The sequence below is a fragment of the Ixodes scapularis genome, unplaced genomic scaffold (assembly GCF_016920785.2).
Source record: "Ixodes scapularis isolate PalLabHiFi unplaced genomic scaffold, ASM1692078v2 PGA_scaffold3__209_contigs__length_174095766, whole genome shotgun sequence".
Taxonomy (NCBI): Eukaryota; Metazoa; Arthropoda; class Arachnida; order Ixodida; family Ixodidae; genus Ixodes; species Ixodes scapularis.
The window spans coordinates 5,625,702-5,652,495 of NW_024609868.1; the positions used below are offsets into that span (position 1 = coordinate 5,625,702).

General features: G+C 49.4%; 1 pseudogene; it reads right to left on the reverse strand.

The window, feature by feature from the left end:
* Window positions 1–942: 942 nt before the first annotated feature.
* LOC121837084 lies at window positions 943–5,301 on the reverse strand (annotated as a pseudogene).
* Between the last annotated feature and the right edge of the window lie 21,493 nt (window positions 5,302–26,794).

Consider the following 26,794-nt stretch of genomic DNA (forward strand, 5'->3'; position numbering starts at 1 on the left):
AACGGCTCTGTAGAACGCAAATCAAACTACGAAATACGATTCAAACAGAACTTGATATAAAACACCCGAATACGCAACAGCAATATACCTGGCGCTTCCCCACCTCAAACACGATCGAACGACATGTCGGCACTGTATTTAGGGTCAACACAAACACGACATGTTTCTCGCGCCTTATTGTCGTTCGCGCGCAATCCATTGAAAATGCGCTAAATTTGCCTTCTAAGACGTAAAATGGGAAGAACAAATGAGTGCAAGGGAATATATTTTAAAATATCCATGTTTATTTTTTCATCACATACGGTCTATGTCGCACCAAGTTCAGACTTGAAACCTTTCTAAAACGCAAACCAGAAGGCAATCAACTTTAATTTTGACGGATTGAGCGTCACGGCGACTGTACGTTAGAAACCGGCAAGAACAAGATGAACGTTCGTTGCCAGAAGCGTGGATACAATGTACCCACGAAGAGAGCAATGAACTCCGAACTTGTAATCCGAGATATGAGATCGCTAGTAAACGGCACAATAACAAGTGAAGCTGCTACAACCAATCAACGTCATGTGCACAAAGACATCAGATTCCCATCCCTACCGGTTTCGATCTGAGTGAGCATTGTACCGTCGTGCGGTCGTGTGTATCACTACAGCGCGGTGCACGTCAAAACCCCAGGCTAGTGATTGTACTGCTGCTTTGTCCTGCTCGTGCCGTTACTTGGATGGAGAGCAGGGCAATGGAGTTGAATGCGAGAAGGTTTCCAGTAGTGATTTAATGTTGCAGCCGCGCAAAAGGCGGGAGCAGGAAAAGTCTTCAGTAGCAACACAAAAACAACATGGCGCGCATACTACTCCCAAGCAGGGGGTCGCTCCGAGAGCGGCACTCCCCCTGGTGGGTACGCAACAATCCCTCCCCCTTCCCAATTTGCACTTTAGACAAAGCCATTCAAATAAACTGGCCGTCTGACATGGCGAGTACTACGGGAGGCTGTTCGGCTTGTGTCTGTGTGAAAGTCATGCGGCTTAGAGGCGTCACTGCTTTGTGGCTGCTCAGTAGGCTCAGAATCCAAATACCGGCGCCGCATTTGATCCGTGTGTCGCCACAGTTCCCGGCCTTTAGGTGTTCGAGTCCGGTATGACAATGGCCCTACCACCTCAGCAACAACTGCGGGAACCCAGCGTGGTCCAGAAGCATAGTTCCGCACATACACCGCGTCGCCGGACGAAAAACTGCGTGCTGGCTCTTGCTTTTCTTCAGTGTGGACGGTCTGGCCGTGGTCGTCTCTGACCCCGTCTGGGTGCAGTCTGTCCAGGAGTGTCTTGGGACGGCGGTTGAAAAGCAACTCTGCAGGGCTCCTTCCCGGGTTTCTGCATGGAGTGACATGCTGCTGGAGAAGGAAACTCGTTATACGTCGGGCCCAATCACTCTGGATGATTCGCTTCAAAGCATCCTTAGTTGTTCTAACCATGCGCTCCGCCTGCCCATTGGTGGCTGGATGAAATGGGGCAGATGTCGCGTGGTAAATCAGGCCGCTTGCCAAGAACTGTCTGAACTTCTCAGACATGAACTGTGCTGCATTGTCCGATACAATAGTGTCAAGTAGTCCGTGAGTCGCGAAAAGGCGACGCAGGCACTTCATGACAGTGGCACTGGTCATGGAGGGCACAGAGATCATCTCCAGCCACTTGGAGAAAGAGTCCACAGAAATGAAGAAAGCTTGCCCCTGAAAAGGGCCAGCAAAGTCTATGTGAAGACGAGACCACGGCGTCCTTGTTCTCTCCCAGCGGTGCACGGGGGCCCGAGGGGGATCTGGTCTCGATGCCTGGCATGCACCGCACGCGTTCACCTTGTGCTCAATGTCAGAGTCCATCTTTGGCCACCACACGTAACTGCGGCCGAGGGCCTTCATACGGACAATCCTTGGATGCGCACTATGCAGTGCCTCCAGTACCTGAGCTCGTCCTTCAGTGGGGATCACAACTCTGTTACCCCACAGAACACACCCCTTGTACACCGAGATCTCATGCTGTCTCTGATCATAGGCCTGAAACTCGCCACCCAGACGCCCCGAAGGCCAACCCCCCAGTGCCCAGCTCAGAACACGAGACAGCACAGGGTCTCGCCGCGTCAAAACAGCAATGTCTGTGGCCTGTAGAGGAGGCTTTGTAGACAACTCCAGCATGAAGATCTCTAGTAACGGTGGTGGTGCACAGACAGTTGCAGGCGAAGGCAGTCTGCTGAGTGCATCAGCGTTGGCGACCTCCTTCCCCGGACGATGAACCAGTGTGTAGCTGTAGGCGTTCAAAAGGATGGACCATCGGAGCATTCGAGGGGACAGAATGGGTGGAGTCACCTTGTCAGGCACAAAGATTCCCAGGAGAGGCTTGTGATCGGTTACAATAACAAACTAACGGTAACAATAACAATAACAGTATTGTTATAAACTTTTTAGAGCGCAGCTCTTAGGCGCCCATTTCCGGCTCGAGCGGCGTCGGCGTCGCCGTCGCCGTCGGCGTAACCACGCGTAACCCTCGTAACCCTCGTGAGGGTTACGAGGGTTACGAGGGTTACTCTCACGAGGGTTACGGGGTTACTCTCGCGAGGGTTACGAGGGTAACCCTCGTGATCCTCGTGAGGGTAGCAACCCTCGTAACCCTCCCGAGGGTTACGAGGGTTACTCTCACGAGGGTTACGAGGGTTACCCTCACAAGGGTCACAAGGGTTACCCTCACGAGGGTCACGAGGGTTATGAGAGTTACCCTCACAAGGGTCACGAGGGTTATGAGTTACCCTCACGAGGGTCAGGAGGGTTACCCTCACAAGGGTTACTAGGTTTATGAGAGTTACCCTCACGTGAGAGTAACCCTCGTAACCCTCAAAAGGGTTACGAGGGTTACTCTCATGACGTTTACGAGGGTTACCCTCAAGAGGGTCACGAGGGTTATGAGAGTTACCCTCACGAGGGTCACGAGGGTTACCATCACAAGGGTTACTAGGGTTATGAGAGCTACCCTCACGAGGGTTACCCTCACGATGGTCACGAGGGTTACCCTCACGAGGGCCACGTGACCCCCTGATGTCACGTGACCCCTCCCCCCGCCGTGGTCACGTGTCCTCAGGGAGTCACCTATCCCTCAGTACCCTACCATCCTATCCCTTAGTACCCTTCCATCCTTCTCCTCAAGAGCTGCGCTCTAATCCGTCGTTACAGGGAGTTGTAAACGGTTTTCATTTTTTTTTTGCATTGAAAAGATATTTTTGCCAAAAAGAAAATATATTCATATTTATTTCCAACCTTAGGATGAGGGAGGTTGCCTATGAAACTAGGTCTGCAGACGCATGGTTAGTGCCGCACTCCAGAACGAACTACGGAAATCAGACATTGAAATATATAGTATTTCGTTTTTTTAAATCGCCTGAGTGAGTTGAATGTAGAAGTTTTGAATGAAACCATAAAAGATGTACGTTCCATGTTTGTGAGAGAATGCCCCTGGATTTTGTAAACTTGGCTAAATCGATTACTTTCCCCCTTCCCCCCTCTCCCATCTAATGTTGTTTATTTTTGTGCTATAAGTGTGATAGTGAAAAAAACATTTGTATGTACATGCTGTCCTCTTTCGCTGCTGTGGGGAAGCAGAGGCTCGTCAAGCAACAACTGAGTTGCTTTTTTCTCTGTCTCCCCTCTCCAAACGGAGAGAAATAAAGAGTTTAAGAGTTTAAGAGTCTGAAACTCACGACCGTAGAGATAGTAATGAAATTTCTTCACGCTGGACACTATGGCCAGCGCCTCACGATCAATCTGCGCATAATTACGCTCCGCCTCCAATAACGTACGTGAATAAAATGCAATAGTCACCTCCCTGGAGTCGTCCAGCCTGTAGCTAAGCACTGCCCCAATACCCACAAGGCTAGCATCGCATGTCAGGACCACAGGCATGGTTGGGTTGTAGTGTGTCGGAACTGTGTTTGAGGACCGGAGGCTCTTCACCGCATCAAATGCCTTTTGCTGCCTCATTCCCCAGGTTCACACTGTCTTCTCGTTCAGGAGTCGGTGGAGAGGCTCCGCTTTGCCCTTCAAGAAACTGTGGTAGAAATTGAGCAAGCCGTGGAACGCTTGCAACTCTTGCTTGTTTTTTGGAGGAGGTGCCTCGTGGATCGCTGCAACCTTTGCCTCTGTGGGGAAGATGCCGGCTGCAGTCGCACGAAAACCCAGGAAGTCAACGTCAGGCACGTTGATTATGCATTTTTCTCTCTTTACCCGGAGGCCTGCATCCTTGAAACGCTGAAGCACCTCGCGAAGTCGAGAGGCTAGCTCCCCTTGTGTAGCAGCAGCAATGAGAATGTCGTCAAAGTATGTAACTTCTCCGGGAATGTTCTTGAGGAGGCCATCCATTAACATCTGGAAAATTCCAGGAGCACTGCTTACGCCATACTGCAGCCTCTTCACCCGGTGTGCCCCACGATGCGTGGCGATTGTCTGAGCATCAGCTGACACTTCATCAACTGATAGTTTTTGATAGGCCTGCGCAAGGTCTAATTTTGCAAAGCACTTTCCGCCAAAGAATGATGACAGCAAATGACCCACGGCGGGAATCGGATACGGGTGTTGCTTGAGAGCCTTGTTTATTGTGGACTTATAGTCTCCGCATATCCTAACGTCACCATTGCTCTTGAGTACAGTCACTATGGGGGTTTCCCACGTCGGCTGCGTCACAGGCTCCAGCACTCCCTGTCGAACGACGCGGTAACTCCACTTCCACCTTCTGCTGAGTTGCAAAAGGCAGCCTTCAATTTTTCAGGCGGATTGGCGGAACGCTGATATCCAGGTGCAGGGAGACTGGTGGTCCCACATAGTCTCCCAAACCGTCTTCAAATACCTCACTGAACTCCGACAGAATGGTGTCGACTGTCAATTCTTTTTGTCTGGGAGACACCTGTCATGACAATGCCCAGTGGTCGAAACCAGTCAACCACCAGCAGGTTGGTGCGGGTGCCCCTTGCTACCAGTACCGTCAGCAGGCCCACAAGCTCCTTGTATTCCACGTGCACGCTGCAGGCCCCGACAACGTACGTCCACTGGGCTCAGCTGATAATCAACCACCGTCGAAGAAAAGTCAGTCAGCACCAGTTTTCCACCGCACTGCTGGAGACGGCGGAATGTCTCCTCGGTGAGGATCGAGAAATCCGATCCAGAGCCCACCTCCATATCGCAAATCTGGCCTTCAATGAACACCTTTGTTCGTAGCTTGCAAGGCGCCAGTGATCCTCCAGCGCCGACGTGGTTGCTGTAGTAGCACTCGTCATGTGGCAGAGCGGTTAAGTTGTATGCCGCTCTCGAATTCCGTGGCTGTCGAAACGGCAGGTTTCGCTGTTGGCCACTCGAGCTGCCGGCGCGGCAGACTCGTTCGATGCGGCCGGTTCTTTTGCATGCCCTGCACTGCGTGTTCTTGAATCGGCAGTCGGCGCGGAGGTGCGCACCTCCACATCCGTAGCACGTGCCGTAAATCGTAGCCTGCGGTTCCGTCTGCCCGAAGGCGGCCGGTTTCTGTCATTTCACTTGGTTAGTCGCGGGAATGGTTGCGGCAGGGTCATTCTCTTCAGACTGTCGGACAACCCTCGTGCCTTTCGCGGCCGCTTCTGCCGCCAGAGCCTCCTTCTGGGCCACGCAAAAAGTCAACTGTTTCTTTGCGAACAGTCGGTTCTGCAGGTGCTCATTGCAGAGTCCGCAGACGAGGCGGTCCCTGGGCATTTCTTCCAGGTTGGGGAAATTGCAGTGCTGGGCCAGGCGTCGGAGCTCGGCGATGTAAGAAGATACTGTCTCCTTCGGGCTTGGTTCCGCTTGTAAAATGTGTATCTGCGGACTATTTCCGATGGCTGCGGTGAGAAATGGGTCTTGAGCACCTCGGGCACCTCGGCAAGCGTTTTCGACTGCGGTGCCTCCGGGGCTACGAGCGATTGCAGTAAGTCAAACGTGTCCGCGCCGCACACGCTGAAGAAGAGCGCCAACCAACGCTTGTCTCCCGCCACTGTGTTCGCATCCAGGAAGAAGTGAAACCTTGAGACGTAGGAGTCCCATTTATCTGGCGTGTGTTACGTCTTAGCTGCCATCCGCCGTTCGGCCAGGCGCGACGCGAGTATGACACGCTCCGGTGGTAGCCAGTATGGGACAACGCCCCCTTTATTGCTTCGAACACAGATATATAGAGAACGCCACGACTAGTGACGTCAACAGGGAAACTGCTATCGGCTTGATAACAGCGAATAGACAGGATGTAAAAAATGACAATGCAACATTTCTTCTTCTCTTAATATTGCAAACGATCGATCGGTTTCCGTGTCCGCGTTGAGCGTCGTAAGGCTGGCATGGTCTTGACCGTCGGGGGCTGGCACGGCTTGCTCGCTCGGTGGCCCCTGGCTGTCCGGCTGTCCTTGTGTCACAGGCGGCCCGACGTTGTCCGAACCGTTTTTAGGGCCTCCCAGACTTTCAGTCGGACCTTGTCTGCCGCGGACCTGGTCCATGTGTCGACGGACTGTTCCCTCCGGAGTCTCGATGACCAGCATCCTTGACCCGAGCTTGTTCTGGACGGTCCCCGGTGACCATCTTTCACCTTGGCCGAAGTTGCGGACCCACACCGGCGCCCCGAGGTCCCAGGAGTCTCCTTGAACCTGCACATCGTCGGACAATAACGCAGGCCGGAACGGTACACTCATGTCCAGGCGCGAACGAATGCGGTACCCGAGAAGTATTTCCCCCGGGGACTTGCCACACGCTAAAGGCGTCCGACGATAATTTATCAGAAGCTGCGCCAGCCTTTTTCCCAAATCTCCCCCAGTTAACTTAGCGAGGCCGAACTTGATCGTCCTGACTGCCCGTTCAGCCAACCCGTTAGACTGAGGATGATAGGGCGCACAGCGGAGGTGACACACATTGTTTCTTTTCACAAAGTCTTCAAAATGCTGACTAATGAACTGACTAATCCTGTCGACTGCACCAGCAGGTCTTCCAGCTCTCTCGTTGAGCCTGCAACCACGCTTGACACCAGAGGGTCCAGTAAGTTCAGTTTGCCGATTACGTCTCGACCACACAGGCTTGGTCCGGGGCAGTTCACAACCACGAGCGAAGCCGGCACCGTGACGTCATGGACGGTCGCCCTCATGTGTAGCTCCCCGAGGATGGGCAGCTGTCCCAAGTAGCATCGGAGACTCAGCTTGGTTGCCGACAGCGCCGGCCAATGGTCCTTGTGCTCGTTGTACACTTCACGGGGAATAACACCAACAGGAGAGCCCGTGTCGACTTCCATGGTCAGTCGTACTCCCCCCCAGGAGATCTGCCTTCGGACCGGCGGTTCAAAACTTGCCCGTGTTCGACGTTCTACCGTGTACACTGATGCCAAGTCCAGGTCCTCTCCCTCTGACGCCGTCGCAGCTGCAATCGTCGAGATTGGTCGTCCTGGAGTTGCAACGTCATTATGCGCCCCACATTTCTTCGCGAAATGGCCTTGTCTGCCGCATCGGAAACATCTGGCGAATCTGTGCCGACACGCGTCCCGTGCATGTGAACTGCTTCCGCATCGCTCGCATTCTTCTTTTCTTGTATTGTACCTCCTTCCCAGGTCTGGCTGCTTTTGGGACTTTCCGGCTATTCTGTGTAGCTCCACTTCATTTTTCACCTCCTGGCTTTCCATGTTCTTTACCTCCTTTGTGGCTACCTCTGCCGCGGTAGCCAAATCTTCTGCCTCTGCCAAAGTCATGTCTCGCCTTGCCAGTAGTTGACGTTGGACTGTCTGGTTTCGCACTCCGCAAACAATGCGATCCCGCAGCATGCGGTCCAAGCTGTCTCCGAAATTGCAATTTTCCGCGATTTTCCTTAGTTCCACGATGAAGTCTTGCACCGACTCGCCTTCCCGCTGTTGCCAATTGAAAAACTTGTAGCTTTCAGCTATTTCGTTAGGCTTGGGCGCGTAGTGTCGACCCAGGATGCCGACAACTTCCTTGTACGTTAGTTCGTTGACCCTTCGAGGCGCGCATATTCCGCACAGTATTCCAATCGGCCTGGAGCCGAGCGCGGCTAACAACAGTGCGCGCTTCCTCTTATCTTCGGTAATAGCATTTCCTTCAAAGTAGGCTTCAACTCGAACAACATAAGTTTCCCACTTATCTTCTGCGTCGTGGAAGAAGGGAACTTGAAACGCCGTGGCCGCAGTTGCCATTCTTGGGCTGTCCTTGCTTGTTGTGCCCGTTGAGTGAGTTCAGCTCGTCGCCACTGTTACGTCTTAGCTGCCATCCGCCGTTCGGCCAGGCGCGACGCGAGTATGACACGCTCCGGTGGTAGCCAGTATGGGACAACGCCCCCTTTATTGCTTCGAACACAGATATATAGAGAACGCCACGACTAGTGACGTCAACAGGGAAACTGCTACCGGCTTGATAACAGCGAATAGACAGGATGTAAACAATGACAATGCAACAGCGTGGACGTATCAAAAGGCTCGATCTGGCCTAGCGCGGACGTCATTGTCCCGATGAACTTGTAACTGTGCTTGAAGGTAAGCACTTAGACGATACCGTGCATCCTCGCGCCACTGTTGTGTCCTGCTCGTGCCGTTATTTGGATGGAGAGCAGGGCAATGGACTTAAATGCGAGAATGTTTCCAGTAGTGATTTAATGTTGCAGCCGCGCAAAAGGCGGGAGCAGGAAAAGTCTTCAGTAGCAACACAAAAACAACATGGCGCGCATAGTATACTCTGGAACAGGGGGTCGCTCCGAGAGCGGCACACCCCTGGTGGGTACACAACAACTGCACTGGCTAAATTTCTCATCTACAGCTGAGACACCGGACGCCCGTTGAGGTAGACTAAGTTCAGGTTGTGTAAACTTACCCACGCCCCAAGTGTTTTTAAAGACGTCATACACCGCAAATGCGAAGTCGGCTCGGTAATGAAACAATTCACACGGACACCGACGAACCGATCAGATCGACGTCAAGAACGAAAGTGCCGCAACGCGCTCGCTGGTTATAACAAAATGCGATTCCCCGTTGAAAAAGTTCAAACTAACACGGGAACTGCTAATTAAGAGTGACGCAAAGCAAGATTATAATGTGTTCTTGGGGCATTAACGTGTTTTCTATCGCTTTTCTGCTCCTACAACTTACAACATGAAGATATTTCGTTGGCATTAGTTTCTCAGTCGTTGGAAGGACGTTGTCAGTGGGCCTCCTCTTTTTCGTCGTTCGCTCGTTCTCTCTTTCCTCCACACCCATCCGCCGAGACAGGCCTACACAAGGCAGACCGCAAGTTCGTCTGCTTCTTTTGCAGGGGTTGTGGTGACGTCAGAACGCCGAGCTCTGATTGGTTGTTATTAAAGGACAGTGGGCAGACCTCTAGGGAGCTTCCTTGGAGGTCTGCCCAAGCAACCTCCAACAAGCATAAAGGCAAAGGTAGCTTTGCCTTTATGCTTGTTGTCCGGAGTTTGGACTCGCAGTACTTGAGGTACGCCTACCAGACGAGGTCATCATATTTGACGCTCTGTTTACCATGGGTTTTCGGTGTGGCTGCAACCGTATACATTGGGTACTGGCACTTTTTTTTAGAACCAAAGCTATTCAATAGCAGTAAATTGCGACTATGTCCTCTGGGAAAGATGAACTCTTCGTCACCATCATATCCACTGCTGCGGCTATAGAGGGGAGGCCTTCATGTATCGTGACCAGAAGCACCGTTTTGGCTGGGACAGTCCCGTTTTAGGGATTCATACCTTCCGTCCCGTCATTTTGTCTCAATAAACTTCATTGTGAAACCAATACCAAGCAAGTGGATGAACCCCCCACCCCCAAAAAAAATAAAAAAAATTTTTTTCTTGTATTAGAGTAAACGTAGTATAGTATGTTATCTCCTGTGGAATCTATGTACCCGGCGGCAGCCAGCGAGACTAAGGGACCCAGACATCGGCCGCTCGGCGCTGACCAATCGCAGCAAGCGGCAGTGACCCGGCTCCTTGGTCCCGCTAGGTCCCACCGAGTAGATTAGGGCCCCTGTAGAAAACAATATTTAGTTGAAAAAAGACAAGCGCCGAAAGACCAGGACAAGGTAAGAAGACGACGACACAAGGCGCACCTTGTCCTGGTCTTTCGACCTTGTCCTGGTCTTTCGGCGCTTGTCTTTTTCCATTATGAACCAACTGGCCCAACTCACCATTTTGTTGCAATATTTAGTTTTTTCTCCAAGTCCATGTGCCAATATTTTTATTTTTATTTTTTTTTTGCGTAAACGTGCAATTTTGTGTGCGCACAGAGGCCAGCAAGAAAGTTGTTTATTGAATCGGTCGAGGGGAGCAGCCGTCAATTCACGTCGTATAGGTTTTTTAATAGAATCAAAAGTATCAGGGGACACCTGAGCGGCTTTTCATACCGTCCGCGGTGCAGGGCTCTTGCTAGCCGCGTCGGCATAGGTATCTTTTAAGACGATTGAGTCTTTTTTCTTTTTTTTTTGCTTCCTGATAGTTAACGTTTTGATTCGCTTCTAATAACAAGGTGACTTTTTCTGCCTTCCACACCGCGCAGACATAGAAGTAAGCCGGATAAGAGACTTCACGGTTCAGGCACTTTGACGACATGTCTCAAACGTCGGCTACGTGTTCCTTTGACCTACATTTGGTACAAACTTCAGATCGTCGGTAGCTGTGCGATCCTTGGCCGTACCGTTGGCACCGGAAATACCGCTGCCTATTTGTTATGTAAGCTTCCACCCCGCGGTAGACATATCCAGCTTTGACAGTTCTATGGTGAACACGACGTTGAAATGTGACAATTAAATGTTTGGCGTTTCTTTTCCATCACCGACGAAACATAAATCGCCTGACGGCGGCAGCACCAGACGGTCGAAGAGCTTCCAGTATATCGTCTTTACTAATGCCTAGGAGGTCGTCCTTTGACAGCACACACCGCACTGTGTTCGGGATTGCCTAGAGACTCACTTGAAATTTGACATAAAAAATTGTTGTCATTCTCAAGGGCGCAGAACTTTGAGTTCCCGAGTCGACCGCCACCAGAAAGTCTCAAAAATATAACATTTTTACTTTGAAACTGAAACCGATCAAGATTTTCAGAACGTCGGCTACAATAAATGGCGAGAGCTTGGCAGCCGGCTTTCGCTGTCTTCAGAGTGAACCACAACGAACTTGGAAAATGCTTCAGACTTCGGAGCTACTTAATAAGGGGCTCCAGACAATGCTTTACAGAGGCTTGCCCTAACGGTGTTTCAAGAGAGGTACCGCGATAGGAGGGCAAAAGTATTTCAGAAACTGCAGCACACCACCCACCACCGAGCCCAAGGAAACACCCCATAACAAATATGACTTTGCTGAATTCGTCACACTACTCGTATCACTCAGAAGCTATACCCAAGTGTGATTGTAGGAACAGAACCCGTTTCCACCCAAAGTTAGCCGTTGAAACCTAAAAAGGTGAAAAACGAAAGAAGAGAGCGTAGTCGCTGGAAGGAAAGGGGAAACAAAAATCAACAGAAGCAAGGGGAGGGTAGAAGAGTCGACAGAGTGAATCAACCTGGCCGGGCCTTACCACGACACCCGTCGTGCTAAGCAGAGGCCGAAGTGGTGCATTGCCTCGCCCAGAGGTCCCGAAGCGTCCAAACCTAGCCCGGATTCTGCTCAGCCACCAAGATGCTATTTTCCCCGGACATGGGCATGCCACGCAGAGCCGGGCGTGGGTGGGTGAACGCACGTGGCTCCGAATCCCTGATCGCGCCGTCCACCAACCTCCTACCGACGAAGGTGCCCCCCAGGCGGGGACTGGGTGACGGTATTCGACTTCATTATGTGGCGTAGGTGCAAGCCATGTACAATCACTGAGAAGGATAGAACATCAGAAGTCTCTTTCGGACGCCCGGTCTATACAGCGCGCGCTCGTCGCCTTTAGCGTCATCTGGCGTCACGTGAACGCCCGAGACTAACAAGACGCCGAAGCGTGATCGGTGGTAGAAATAAGCCGAATAAATACCCCGTGTAATTCACTGGAATTTTTTTCGCCGAGAGCTCACTTGGTAGAGCCGTTTTGATGTCCTTCGTGTATCGCTGGTTCGAGTCTGGCTTGCAGGGCGGAAATGTTTGTTTTACAGCGAAGCTCTTTTTGGTTAGAGTTCCGTGGAGTTTTCATGTGCGCGACCAAACCCTCTACGCTCGCACCGCACCCACGCGCGACATGTGCAGGCGTCTCCAGCAGTAACTGTTCTAATGCAAAAGCTGAAAACAAATGGCATCTTGCACGGGCGTTCGTCAACGCTTTATTACAGCGAAGATGTTTATGGCTAGGGTTGCGTGGATTCTTTCTGTGCGTGACCAAAAACTCTACGCTCGCACCGCACCAACGCGCCACATGTGCAGGCATCTGCAGCAGTAACTGTACTAATGCAAAAGCTGAAAACAAATGGCATCTTGCACGGGCGTTTGTCAACGCTTTATTACATCGAAGATGTTCATGGCTAGGGTAGCCTGGATTCTTTCTGTCCGTGACCAAAAACTCTACGCTCGCACCGCACTCACGCGCCGCACCGCACCCACGCGCCACATATGCAGGCGTCTGCAGCAGTAACTGCTCTAAAGCAAATGCCTAAAGCAAAAGGCATCTTAAACGGCCTTTGTCAACGATTTATTACAGCGGAGATGTTTATGACTAGGGTTCCGTGGATTTTCCCTGTGCGCAACCAAACAAGCTACGCTCGCACCGCACACACGCGCCGCATGTGCAGGCGTCTGCGGCAGTAACTATTTCAATGCAAAAGTCTAGAACAATTGTCATCTTGCATGCATTTTTGTCAACGCTTTATTGCAACAAAGCTGTTTAAGACTAGAGTTCCGTGAATTTTTTCTGTGCGAGACCAAAAACTCTACGCTCGCACCGCACTCACGCGCCGCACTGCACCCACGCGTTACATGTGCAGGCGTCTGCAGCAGTAACTGCTGTAAAGCAAATGCCTAAAACAAATGGCACCTTGCGCGGGCGTTCGTCGACGCTTTATTACAGCGAAGATGTTTACAGATAGGGCTCCGTAGATTTGTTTTGTGCGTGACCGAAAACTCTACGCTCGCACCGCACTCACGCGCCGCACCGCACCCACGCGTTACATGTGCAGGCGTCTGCAGCAGTAATTGCTGTAAAGCAAATACCTAAAACAAATGGCATCTTGCGCGGGCGTTCGTCGACGCTTTATTACAGCGAAGATGTTTATAGCTAGGGCTCCGTAGATTTTTTTTGTGCGTGACCGAAAACTCTACGCTCGCACCGCACTCACGCGCCGCACCGCACCCACGCGTTACATGTGCAGGCGTCTGCAGCAGTAACTGCTGTAAAGCAAATGCCTAAAACAAATGGCACCTTGCGCGGGCGTTCGTCGACGCTTTATTACAGCGAAGATGTTTACAGCTAGGGCTCCGCAGATTTTTTTTGTGCGTGACCGAAAACTCTACGCTCGCACCGCACTCACGCGCCGCACCGCACCTACGCGTTACATGTGCAGGCGTCTGCAGCAGTAACTGCTGTAAAGCAAATGCCTAAAACAAATGGCACCTTGCGCGGGCGTTCGTCGACGCTTTATTACAGCGAAGATGTTTACAGCTAGGGCTCCGTAGATTTTTTTTGTGCGTGACCGAAAACTCTACGCTCGCACCGCACTCACGCGCCGCACCGCACCTACGCGTTACATGTGCAGGCGTCTGCAGCAGTAACTGCTGTAAAGCAAATGCCTAAAACAAATGGCATTTTGCGCGGGCGTTCGTCGACGCTTTATTACAGCGAAGATGTTTACAGCTAGGGCTCCGTAGATTCTTTTTGTGCGTGACCGAAAACTCTACGCTCGCACCGCACTCACGCGCCGCACTGCACCTACGCGTTACATGTGCAGGCGTCTGCAGCAGTAACTGCTGTAAAGCAAATGCCTAAAACAAATGGCATCTTGCGCGGGCGTTCGTCGACGATTTATTACAGCGAAGATGTTTACAGCTAGGGCTCCGTAGATTTTTTTTGTGCGTGACCGAAAACTCTACGCTCGCACCGCACTCACGCGCCGCACTACACCTACGCGTTACATGTGCAGGCGTCTGCAGCAGTAACTGCTGTAAAGCAAATGCCTAAAACAAATGGCATCTTGCGCGGGAGTTCGTCGACGCTTTATTACAGCGAAGATGTTTACAGCTAGGGCTCCGTAGATTTTTTTTGTGCGTGACCGAAAACTCCACGCTCGCACCGCACTCACGCGCCGCACCGCACCTACGCGTTACATGTGCAGGCGTCTGCAGCAGTAACTGCTGTAAAGCAAATGCCTAAAACAAATGGCACCTTGCGCGGGCGTTCGTCGACGCTTTATTACAGCGAAGATGTTTACAGCTAGGGCTCCGTAGATTTTTTTTGTGCGTGACCGAAAACTCTACGCTCGCACCGCACTCACGCGCCGCACTGCACCTACGCGTTACATGTGCAGGCGTCTGCAGCAGTAACTGCTGTAAAGCAAATGCCTAAAACAAATGGCATCTTGCGCGGGAGTTCGTCGACGCTTTATTACAGCGAAGATGTTTACAGCTAGGGCTCCGTAGATTTTTTTTTGTGCGTGACCGAAAACTCCACGCTCGCACCGCACTCACGCGCCGCACCGCACCTACGCGTTACATGTGCAGGCGTCTGCAGCAGTAACTGCTGTAAAGCAAATGCCTAAAACAAATGGCACCTTGCGCGGGCGTTCGTCGACGCTTTATTACAGCGAAGATGTTTACAGCTAGGGCTCCGTAGATTTTTTTTGTGCGTGACCGAAAACTCTACGCTCGCACCGCACTCACGCGCCGCACCGCACCTACGCGTTACATGTGCAGGCGTCTGCAGCAGTAACTGCTGTAAAGCAAATGCCTAAAACAAATGGCATTTTGCGCGGGCGTTCGTCGACGCTTTATTACAGCGAAGATGTTTACAGCTAGGGCTCCGTAGATTCTTTTTGTGCGTGACCGAAAACTCTACGCTCGCACCGCACTCACGCGCCGCACTGCACCTACGCGTTACATGTGCAGGCGTCTGCAGCAGTAACTGCTGTAAAGCAAATGCCTAAAACAAATGGCATCTTGCGCGGGCGTTCGTCGACGCTTTATTACAGCGAAGATGTTTACAGCTAGGGCTCCGTAGATTTTTTTTGTGCGTGACCGAAAACTCTACGCTCGCACCGCACTCACGCGCCGCACTGCACCTACGCGTTACATGTGCAGGCGTCTGCAGCAGTAACTGCTGTAAAGCAAATGCCTAAAACAAATGGCATCTTGCGCGGGAGTTCGTCGACGCTTTATTACAGCGAAGATGTTTACAGCTAGGGCTCCGTAGATTTTTTTTGTGCGTGACCGAAAACTCCACGCTCGCACCGCACTCACGCGCCGCACCGCACCTACGCGTTACATGTGCAGGCGTCTGCAGCAGTAACTGCTGTAAAGCAAATGCCTAAAACAAATGGCATCTTGCGCGGGCGTTCGTCGACGCTTTATTACAGCGAAGATGTTTACAGCTAGGGCTCCGTAGATTCTTTTTGTGCGTGACCGAAAACTCTACGCTCGCACCGCACTCACGCGCCGCACTGCACCTACGCGTTACATGTGCAGGCGTCTGCAGCAGTAACTGCTGTAAAGCAAATGCCTAAAACAAATGGCATCTTGCGCGGGCGTTCGTCGACGCTTTATTACAGCGAAGATGTTTACAGCTAGGGCTCCGTAGATTTTTTTTGTGCGTGACCGAAAACTCTACGCTCGCACCGCACTCACGCGCCGCACTGCACCTACGCGTTACATGTGCAGGCGTCTGCAGCAGTAACTGCTGTAAAGCAAATGCCTAAAACAAATGGCATCTTGCGCGGGAGTTCGTCGACGCTTTATTACAGCGAAGATGTTTACAGCTAGGGCTCCGTAGATTTTTTTTTGTGCGTGACCGAAAACTCCACGCTCGCACCGCACTCACGCGCCGCACCGCACCTACGCGTTACATGTGCAGGCGTCTGCAGCAGTAACTGCTGTAAAGCAAATGCCTAAAACAAATGGCATTTTGCGCGGGCGTTCGTCGACGCTTTATTACAGCGAAGATGTTTACAGCTAGGGCTCCGTAGATTCTTTTTGTGCGTGACCGAAAACTCTACGCTCGCACCGCACTCACGCGCCGCACTGCACCTACGCGTTACATGTGCAGGCGTCTGCAGCAGTAACTGCTGTAAAGCAAATGCCTAAAACAAATGGCATCTTGCGCGGGAGTTCGTCGACGCTTTATTACAGCGAAGATGTTTACAGCTAGGGCTCCGTAGATTTTTTTTGTGCGTGACCGAAAACTCCACGCTCGCACCGCACTCACGCGCCGCACCGCACCTACGCGTTACATGTGCAGGCGTCTGCAGCAGTAACTGCTGTAAAGCAAATGCCTAAAACAAATGGCATCTTGCGCGGGCGTTCGTCGACGCTTTATTACAGCGAAGATGTTTACAGCTAGGGCTCCGTAGATTTTTTTTGTGCGTGACCGAAAACTCTACGCTCGCACCGCACTCACGCGCCGCACCGCACCTACGCGTTACATGTGCAGGCGTCTGCAGCAGTAACTGCTGTAAAGGAAATGCCTAAAACAAATGGCATCTTGCGCGGGCGTTCGTCGACGCTTTATTACAGCGAAGATGTTTACAGCTAGGGCTCCGTAGATTTTTTTTGTGCGTGACCGAAAACTCTACGCTCGCACCGCACTCACGCGCCGCACTGCACCCACGCGTTACATGTGCAGGCGTCTGCAGCAGTAACTGCTGTAAAGCAAATGCCTAAAACAAATGGCATCTTGCGCGGGCGTTCGTCGACGCTTTATTACAGCGAAGATGTTTACAGCTAGGGCTCCGTAGATTTTTTTTGTGCGTGACCGAAAACTCTACGCTCGCACCGCACTCACGCGCCGCACTGCACCCACGCGTTACATGTGCAGGCGTCTGCAGCAGTAACTGCTGTAAAGCAAATGCCTAAAACAAATGGCATCTTGCGCGGGCGTTCGTCGACGCTTTATTACAGCGAAGATGTTTATAGCTAGGGCTCCGTAGATTTTTTTTGTGCGTGACCGAAAACTCTACGCTCGCACCGCACTCACGCGCCGCACTGCACCCACGCGTTACATGTGCAGGCGTCTGCAGCAGTAACTGCTGTAAAGCAAATGCCTAAAACAAATGGCATCTTGCGCGGGCGTTCGTCGACGCTTTATTACAGCGAAGATGTTTATAGCTAGGGCTCCGTAGATTTTTTTTGTGCGTGACCGAAAACTCTACGCTCGCACCGCACTCACGCGCCGCACCGCATCCACGCGTTACATGTGCAGGCGTCTGCAGCAGTAACTGCTGTAAAGCAAATACCTAAAACAAATGGCATCTTGCGCGGGCGTTCGTCGACGCTTTATTACAGCAGATTTTTATAGCTGGGTGATTTCATTTGAATTCGACCAAACTTGTCGGGGGGGGTCTTTAGATTTAATCGTAAAAAATATATATGATACCCGAATTCAAATGAAATCACCCAGCTATAAACATCTGCTGTAATAAAGCGTCGACGAACGCCCGCGCAAGATGCCATTTGTGATGAAAGAAACTGCCTTTGAAAAAAATTAGAATTGTATAGTTTGAGAGAAAAAAATTCTGAGGCGCTGCAGGGTAGAACACGTCAAATTCCCAATTTGATTTTATCTCGACTTTAGCCGCCATTTACAAAATATCGAATTCTTGCAGAATTATTATATTTATTACGCAATATTTACGCAGACTTGGCTATTTTTAGAGGTAGATTTCTGTCTTCTGTTATTTTAAATTAATTTTCTAAAAAATTTCAAACATGCAACCTAGAGCAAGTGTGACGCAACTTCGGACAGCTATATAAAACGAACGGTAGGGCGCACTGACGTGAGACAGATATCTGTGCGTAGCTATCAATGTAAGCTATCGATTGACATGTATCTTCTGGTTATTGTGTTTACCGTGTTGTTTTTATTCTGCCACAAATATAGACAAAAATAAAAAATATGCAAATTTTGAAGTCAATTTTCTCAAATAAGCCATTTTTTATTTCGTTCATACTTTTTTAATTTATTGCCCAGATTCTGCTTAATAACCGGGTATAAATATTGCTTGACCTTTTTTTGTTGTAGTTTTAGGACAACCAGTTGAATAAGTCATTTTTATCGCGTAATACCAACCTCCGGCTCCGGTATGCGGGCTTCACCGCAACATTGATAATTGGCTCAGCAATATCAGATTTCACTGAAAACTACTTTACCCCGTTGAATTTTTACTAATATATTTTTTAGAAAATCAGTAACGTCATAAAGAAATGAGAGATGGCTGAATTGACGAAGTGATGTCTGCGAAGTCACAGCTTGCATTTTCGAACGTCGCCACGACAACGTTTTACTACTGAGGTTGCACGAAACTTATATATTTAAATTATTTGTTTGAACATTGTGCCGTGATAAACAACAACAAAAGTAAATTTAGTTAACATCAATGTTAACTAGCCTAAGCGAGTGGAGAGATCCAAGACGTTTCATCCGTTTCGATCATGTCGGGTTGCATTCTACGGCACTATCCAGTCCAGAAAAACAATATCCCCGTTTATGCGTTTCAGACAATCTTTATTTTATACAAACATTATCGGAAAATCGGCTCGAATTTTTTAAATTTACCGCATGGCATTCTTTCGCCTATCCTTCATTGGCCCTTAGTATTCCGAGGTACGTGAAAAAAAAATTGACTACATTTTGTCCATCCTTCGGCTTTTGGACTACTTGTTGCATACGTTTAAATTTTTTGGGCTACGCACAGCATATCGGAAGTTGCTTTTCAGCTTACAGTAATCATACTCTTTTGTTGGCAGTATGCAATAAAACATTCATAGGTAACAGTTTAACAAAATCACTCTATTTATTGAGTAATTTATTTGGGTTAACAAGGCACACCTATAGAAACACATAATTTTTCACAGAAGCGCAAATGTACAAGAAGAGGCTTTAACAACAAAACAAAACAAAGCCGTAGATCATCTGAGAGTTCCGCACGTGCACCACAGAGGTTCATGCATTAAGACGAAGATAGAACAGCTCGCTCAAGCTGCACTTCGCCCCTTTCGCGTCGCCACACGTGCGAAGCGCGGATGCCTTTCCGAGTCGGTACGCAACTCCACTCTGTTTTCTTGATTCTGCGGAAGTCACTCACCTCCTTCTCGGTTAAGTTCATGAGAGTTACGTTTTTGACACGCCTTCCAACCTTGTCCACAAAATCTACTGATGTTCGGACGAGCTGCTCCTCCGGTGAACGGAGGTTGTGCACCGTTGCGTGGTGTTTGAGAAGCCCTCCAACCCCGTCACAAGAGTTTTTACCATGCCCAGAGGCAGAAAATATCCACTTCAATTGGGTATGGCCCACTCGTTCGAACTCATGCAGCTGAAATCTATTTTTAAAATGAGCAGGTGCCCCGTCGGATATGTACGTTAGTGAAGCATAAACTGGGATGTGCTCCTCCAGCCAGTCTTCTATAAGTCTCAGAGCCAGCAGCGCATGGGAAGTGTCATGACATAAGTCCTCACAGACAACGCCGAAGCATTTTGAGCCTTGCGACGTGGATGCCACACACGTGAAAACAGAGAGCTGACGCTTGTGCCAGTGGTACTCCTGTATCTCGTGTGGCAAAATTACCGTCCAGTTCTCCGCAAAATCGAAGTGCATGACGATGTGTCTTGAGGTCACACTAGACTTCTCAATCCGTATGGCTTCCCGTTGTGTCCTACGAATAAAATCGTGCGTGGAAAACCTTGTGGCCCATTTCTGTAGCTCTTTCAAAAAGGCGCTGGAGTCGGCAGTCTTGCTTATCAAATTACCATTCTCCCATGTGAAAAATGTAATTTCCTCTTCAGGCACCATTTCCAATGATTCTAAGGAGAGTCTGTCAGTCGAGGGGCAGTCTTTGCATTCGCCTCTGAAACATTCGGACGAGGGTTCAGGGCAGAGGCACAAAGCGAGAATCTCCTCTTTTGTTATTTTTTCTTCTCGCATGCTGTTCAGGGTGGAAAAGCACAAATCGAAATTCGTACAGCACACACATGCACAGACAGTCTGTTCAGGGTTTAGCTTGACCCACTTTGGCCGCAGCGAGTAAAATTTAGTCAGACCTAATTTTGAGTCCGGGTTTGCTTCCTTAAACAGCCTGTACGTCTCTCGGACAGACCTTGTCATATACCGCTTCACGACCACATGTTCTTCGCCATCCTTCAGAAGCTTAACAGCATCTTTTTTGTTTGGGCTCTGCCGAGAACAGTCGAGATCGTCGTCGGTGTAATATTGCGTGGCTGCCCGTATGGTGTCCTCGCTTATGCTTCCACCGTGATAAGGCTCCGGACGCTCCCATACGCCGAACCGTTCACGAAGCTGCTTTGATTTCTTCAGAAGGTACTTCGATGCCTCAGGAATTAGCCGTTCTACCTCCCTAGTGGCTACGCCCTTGGGCACAAGCGTGAGGAGCTGACATCTCTCCTGGTAAGATGCCGCCTTCACAAAGGCCTCTCTGATGTTTGCCCACCACCCGTCGCAGCCGAGGCATGGTTGATCACTGCGAGAACTTGACCCACTTGGCTCCAAGGTATATGCAGTCGCCAACTTTTTTCGTACCTGTCGGCTGTGTGATCCTTCAATCTCCCGCTGTTTTCTTTCAGCATATGCCTGACGGCTTTTCGGGTTTACTGTAGAAGGCATGCGCAAAGGAGTTGTTTCAAGCCCAGCAGCAGAAATCTCTTCGTTAAGACCTTCCACTACTTCGTGCTCTTCGATGCAGCTTGCTGGAGAGCTCGAGCATGGATCACTGACAGATGATGAAAGCTTCTCACCGGTGTACTGGAAGCAGTTCTGGCAGAGCACGTCATCCAACGCAAGAGCCGCGGCTTTCGATGGAGGCAGGATCATCTTCAAGGCGTCTACGTTGAGATCGGTGACATAACGAAAACGTCGGTTGCGGTATACCCTTCGCTTATGTCTCTCGAAGTAGTCCGCGCAACTCTTTCTTTTAAAGCTGAAAACTGCAGCCATGACTGAGTTCAAAATAACGCGTTCATTCCTCGGGAGGTTCCGGCTTTCTGCTTTCGACGCAGTTCCGCAGTTCTCTTATACAAATTCATTGCTGCAAGCCCTCTTCTTATATTTTTTTTATTCTCTTATACTAGATGAGTTTGTCAAATATAGACACTGATTAGCGAATCAACCTAAGGACGCCAGAAATGTCATGGTGCGTGTTATTAGCTTACAAGTAAAAATAAATAATGGATAAGAGAAACAGACAGACCATAGCACCAGGGGCTCAAAGAGGACTACAAACATTAGTTCCGGAGAAAAGCGCTGCAACGAAGACACAAAATGATAAGCCAACCAAACCTTCCTTTTTGTTCTGATGCTCTTGCCGACACTGTGGCCATGTTTGTACTGGTGATAACTTGCCACCCTTGAAACAAATAAGTATCCGCAAAAGCTGTATGTATACAGTTACGACTCCATCGACCGGCGTGATAATGTCTAGTGTTTACTGCATTTGTTTTCTCCTTTTGACAAACTTGACCCAGCCGAGCTACAGAAACTTCGGGCACCAAAGAGTCTCAAGCTTCCGCCCATAAATTTATTGGGAGAAGGACAAGGACTGCTTCACACAGTTCCACTTCGCTGTGATGCATTGCGACAGCCTGTGACGACGCGAGTTCCACTCTAACAAGATTAGTATAACCCTCTTGCAACGGCGCACGCCGAGGTCAACTAAGAGTCGCATGGTAATCTTCATGATAAGAATCGCAGCCTTTTGCTGGCGCTCGCGAAGAGGTTACTGAACCTATACTTCACCTAACAACTGGACCAGTTGCAACTGATGTAACGAACATGGCTCTTTCTTTTGATGTAAAAACAAACATAAAGAAAAGCGCCAGAAAACGTGCATACCCAGCTGGTAAGCAACACACGGGAAATCAATTAAAAAAGTTTGAAAGAGAAAAAAAAATTTGCCTACGCCACTTGCCTTCTGTCATTTTTTGTGACATTTCTTTTTTTGTAAAAAGTATATTACTAGGAATGCAACGAGGTAAAGTGGTTGTCAGTGAAATCTGATATTGCTGAGCCAATTATCAATGTTGCGGTGAAGCCCGCATACCGGAGCCGGAGGTTGGTATTACGCGATAAAAATGACTTATTCAACTGGTTGTCCTAAAACTACAACAAAAAAAGGTCAAGCAATATTTATACCCGGTTATTAAGCAGAATCTGGGCACTAAATTAAAAAAGTATGAACGAAATAAAAAATTGCTTTTTTGAGAAAATTGACTTCAAAATTTGCATATTTTTCATTTTTGTCTATATTTGTGGCAGAATAAAAACAACGCGGTAAACACAATAACCAGAAAATACATGTCAATCGATAGCTTACATTGATAGCTACGCACAGATATCTGTCTCACGTCATTGCGCCCTACCGTTCGTTTTATATAGCTGTCCGAAGTTGCGTCACACTTGCTCTAGGTTGCATGTTTGAGATTTTTTAGAAAATTAATTTAAAATAACAGAAGACAGAAATTCACCTCTAAAAATAGCCAAGTCTGCGTAAATATTGCGTAATAAATATAATAATTCTGCAAGAATTCGATATTTTGTAAATGGCGGCTAAAGTCGAGATAAAATCAAATTAGGAATTTGACGTGTTCTACCCTGCAGCGCCTCAGAATTTTTTTCTCTCAAACTATACAATTCTAATTTTTTTCAAAGGCAGTTTTTTCATCACAAGGATTCGGGTATCATATATATTTTTTACGATTAAATCTAAAGACCCCCCCCCCCCCCGACAAGTTTGGTCGAATTCAAATGAAATCACCCAGCTAGGGCTCCGTAGATTTTTTTTGTGCGTGACCGAAAACTCTACGCTCGCACCGCACTCATGCGCCGCACCGCACCCACGCGTTACATGTGCAGGCGTCTGCAGAAGTAACTGCTCTAAAGCAAATGCCTCAAACGAATAACATGCAATTGCACGGGCGTGCGCCAACGCTTTATTACAGCTAATCGGTTTATGACTGGGGTTCCGTGGATTTTTCCTGTGCGTGACCAAAACTTTACGCTCGCACCACACCCACGCGCCACATATGCGGGCGTGTGCAGCAGTAACGGTTCTAAAGCAAAATGCTAAAACAATTGGCATCTTGCCCGCGCGTTCGTGAACGCTTTATTACAGCGAAGCTGTTTATGACTAGGGTTCGTTGGATTTTTCCTGTGAGTGACCAAAAACTCTAACCGCGAACCCCCGCCCCCCCCCCCCACGCGCTACATGTACAGGCGTCTGCAGCAGTAACTGCTCTAATGCAAATGCCTAAAAAAAATGGCACCTTGGACGGGCGTTCGTCAACCCTTTATTACAGCGAAGTTGTTTATGACTAGGGTTCCGTGGATTTTTCCTGTGCGTGACCAAAAACTCTACCCGCGCACCCCACCTACGAGCTACATGTACAGGCGTCTGCAGCAGTAACTGCTCTAATGCAAATGCCTAAAATAAATGGCATCTTAGACGGGCGTTCGTCAACTCTTTATTACAGCGAAAATGTTTATGACTAAAGTTCCGTGGATTTTTCCTGTGCGTGACCAAAAACTCTACCCGCGCACCCCACCTACGCGCTACATGTACACGCGTCTGCAGCAGTAACTGCTCTAAAGCAAATGCCTAAAACAAATGGCATTTTGCACACACGTTCGTCAACGCTTTATTGCAGCGAAGCTATTTATGACTAAAGTTCCGTGGATTTTTCCTGTGCGTGACCAAAAACTCTACCCGCGCACCCCACCTACGCGCTACATGTACACGCGTCTGCAGCAGTAACTGCTCTAAAGCAAATGCCTAAAACAAATGGCATTTTGCACACACGTTTGTCAACGCTTTATTGCAGCGAAGCTATTTATGACTAAAGTTCCGTGGATTTTTCCTGTGCGTGACCAAAAACTCTACCCGCGCACCCCACCTACGCGCTCATGTACAGGCGTCTGCAGCAGTAACTGCTCTAAAGCAAATGCCTAAAACAAATGGCATTTTGCACACACGTTTGTCAACGCTTTATTGCAGCGAAGCTATTTATGACTAAAGTTCCGTGGATTTTTCCTGTGCGTGACCAAAAACTCTACCCGCGCACCCCACCTACGCGCTCATGTACAGGCGTCTGCAGCAGTAACTGCTCTAAAGCAAATGCCTAAACAAATGGCATTTTTTCCCACACGTTCGTCAACGCTTTATTGCAGCGAAGCTATTTATGACTAAAGTTCCGTGGATTTTTCCTGTGCGTGACCAAAAACTCTACCCGCGCACCCCACCTACGCGCTACATGTACAGGCGTCTGCAGCAGTAACTGCTCTAAAGTAAATGCCTAAAACAAATGGCATTTTGCACACACGTTCGTCAACGCTTTATTGCAACGAAGCTATTTATGACTAAAGTTCCGTGGATTTTTCTTTTTTTGTGTGACCAAAAACTATGCGCTCGCACCGCAATCATGCGCCGCACCGCACTCACCTGTTACATGTACAGGCGTCTGCAGAAGTAACTACTCTAAAGCAAATGCCTAAAATGAATGGCATCTTGGACGGGCGTTCGTCAAAGCTTTATTACAGCGAATCTGTTTATGCCTAGGATTCCGTGGATTTTTCCTGTGCGTGACCAAAAACTCTACGCTCGCACCACACCCACGCCCCACAATGCAGGCGCCTGCAGCAGTAATGTTCTAAAGAAAAAGCCTAAGCAAATATAATCTTGCACGCACATTCGTCAACGCTTTATTACAGCAAAGCTGTTTGTAACTAGGGTTCCGTGGATTTTTTCAGTGCGTGACCGAAAGCTCTACGCTCGCACCGCTCCCACGCGCCACATGTGCTGGCGCATAGCCTCCTCTATGCTCACAAAGCGATGTAGTTCGACGATGGAGCCAGAGCGTTCCCGATCGCAGATTTTGTGCGCGAAGAACCTGTGGCACAGAAAATTTCTCGGGGAACCTGGACGTCAGCGCACAGCTTTTTCAGTGGCGAGGACCCGAAACGTGGTTTTCAAACCCGACGAGAAAAGACGCGGTCGCGCGAGGAACGCCAGGAACACGAGCGGACATTCTGTCGCTCGGGAGAAGTGTGTTTCGGCGCCTCGCCGCAGCAGGGCGCCCGTCACGAGTCTCTCCTCTAATCCGTTGTCTGCCGCTCTACCTTTTCAATTTCGGCAGCCGCTTCTCATGGTGTTCTGCTAGGCTTTGTCAGAATAGAGGAAGCTATGACACGCGTCTGCAGCAGTAACTGTTCGAAACAAAAACCTAACACAATGTGAACCTTGCACGCGCGTTCGTCAATGCTTTATTTTGGTTATTTACTTCGAATCTTATATACAAAGAAGGTGTTGAAGCTTGGGTAATTTAGCAATTTTCGTGTGCGTGACAAAAAACTCTACGCTCGCACACTTCTATCTCTGTCGTCGTTTCAAGCGCTTGCGTGCCTAGTTTCCTATCCTCCCGCTCTCCCGGAGTAGCGGTCCCGTTGCGCGTGTCTAGTTTCCGCCGGGTGGTGGAACCATCGCGCCTGTCTAGTTTCCTCCGGCTCCTCGGGGCGACGATAGTCGTCCCAGCAAATGTATATTAAAAAAAACTTTCCACCTTTCCACTATGGTAAAATAAGAAGACCAGCGAGGCTCTACTATGGTGGGTATGAAGTAATGGTCGGCCGTAAATAGGCAAGCCAGAGTGGAAATACTGAAAAGGTTTCCGCCATCTATGAGCGACGGCGGCCACCAGAAAACCGGCAAGCCGGATGTCTGGTTGCCGCCGTCGCTTATAGATGGCGGTAGCTGTGGGGAGTGTTGTGTCGACATTTTTTCGCTGACGGAAAAAATCCTGGCGTTGTAAAGACTAGAAAGACAAGCTGCCGTTTTCCATCGTCAATTTCACTTTTTTCGTCGTAATGAGGAGGTCGCGTATATTCCGGGATCCCGAAGAGCAACGCGCCTACGAAGAGCAACGGCGGGAACGGCAACGAGAATGTTAGCGGCGGCGGCGGGCCGCCACTAACGTTCTGTGTGTGTGTACTTTTCGTTACAATGACCATGGGATCAAGACAATGCATGTGTTCGTATCTTTGCTCAAAATTATGTGTCACGTCTATGTCGTGTGCTAAACAGCTTCGCTGGGCATCCACCTGCACAAAGTGAAATGGCTCCCAATTTTGTTTTTCTATGTATTAGCATTAGAACGTTAGTTTAAATGAAAACCCTTCGGTGTCTTTAGTTTGCAAGCGCCAGGGAGAGCGGGATAAGGAGGGGAAGAGGGTGACGCGTGCGACGCTGCCATTGGTCCGAAACGCTGATGTCAGCACACGTAAACCTTTCCCTCTCTCTCCGGAGCTGATAAACAGGCAGACACCACCGGGTGAACAAAAGGTAAGGGCACAAACGGGCTGGTGGTGGGTAAACATTTCGAAAAAAACCCGAGACTGGGACAATAATGGACGGACAAACACAAAGTCTCAAACACAGCTGAATTTTATTTGACAACGAAGGGTGCTTATATAGGCGTCAAATCCTACACAAATCAAAAGAGACGAAAGAAAGAGAGGGAGAATTGGGGAAACCCGTGCCACAAGCAGTACAACAAAAAACAAGTATTACAAAAGAACTGAGAAGTGGTGAGATCGTTTATACAAAAACAAAAGCAAAGCACAAGGA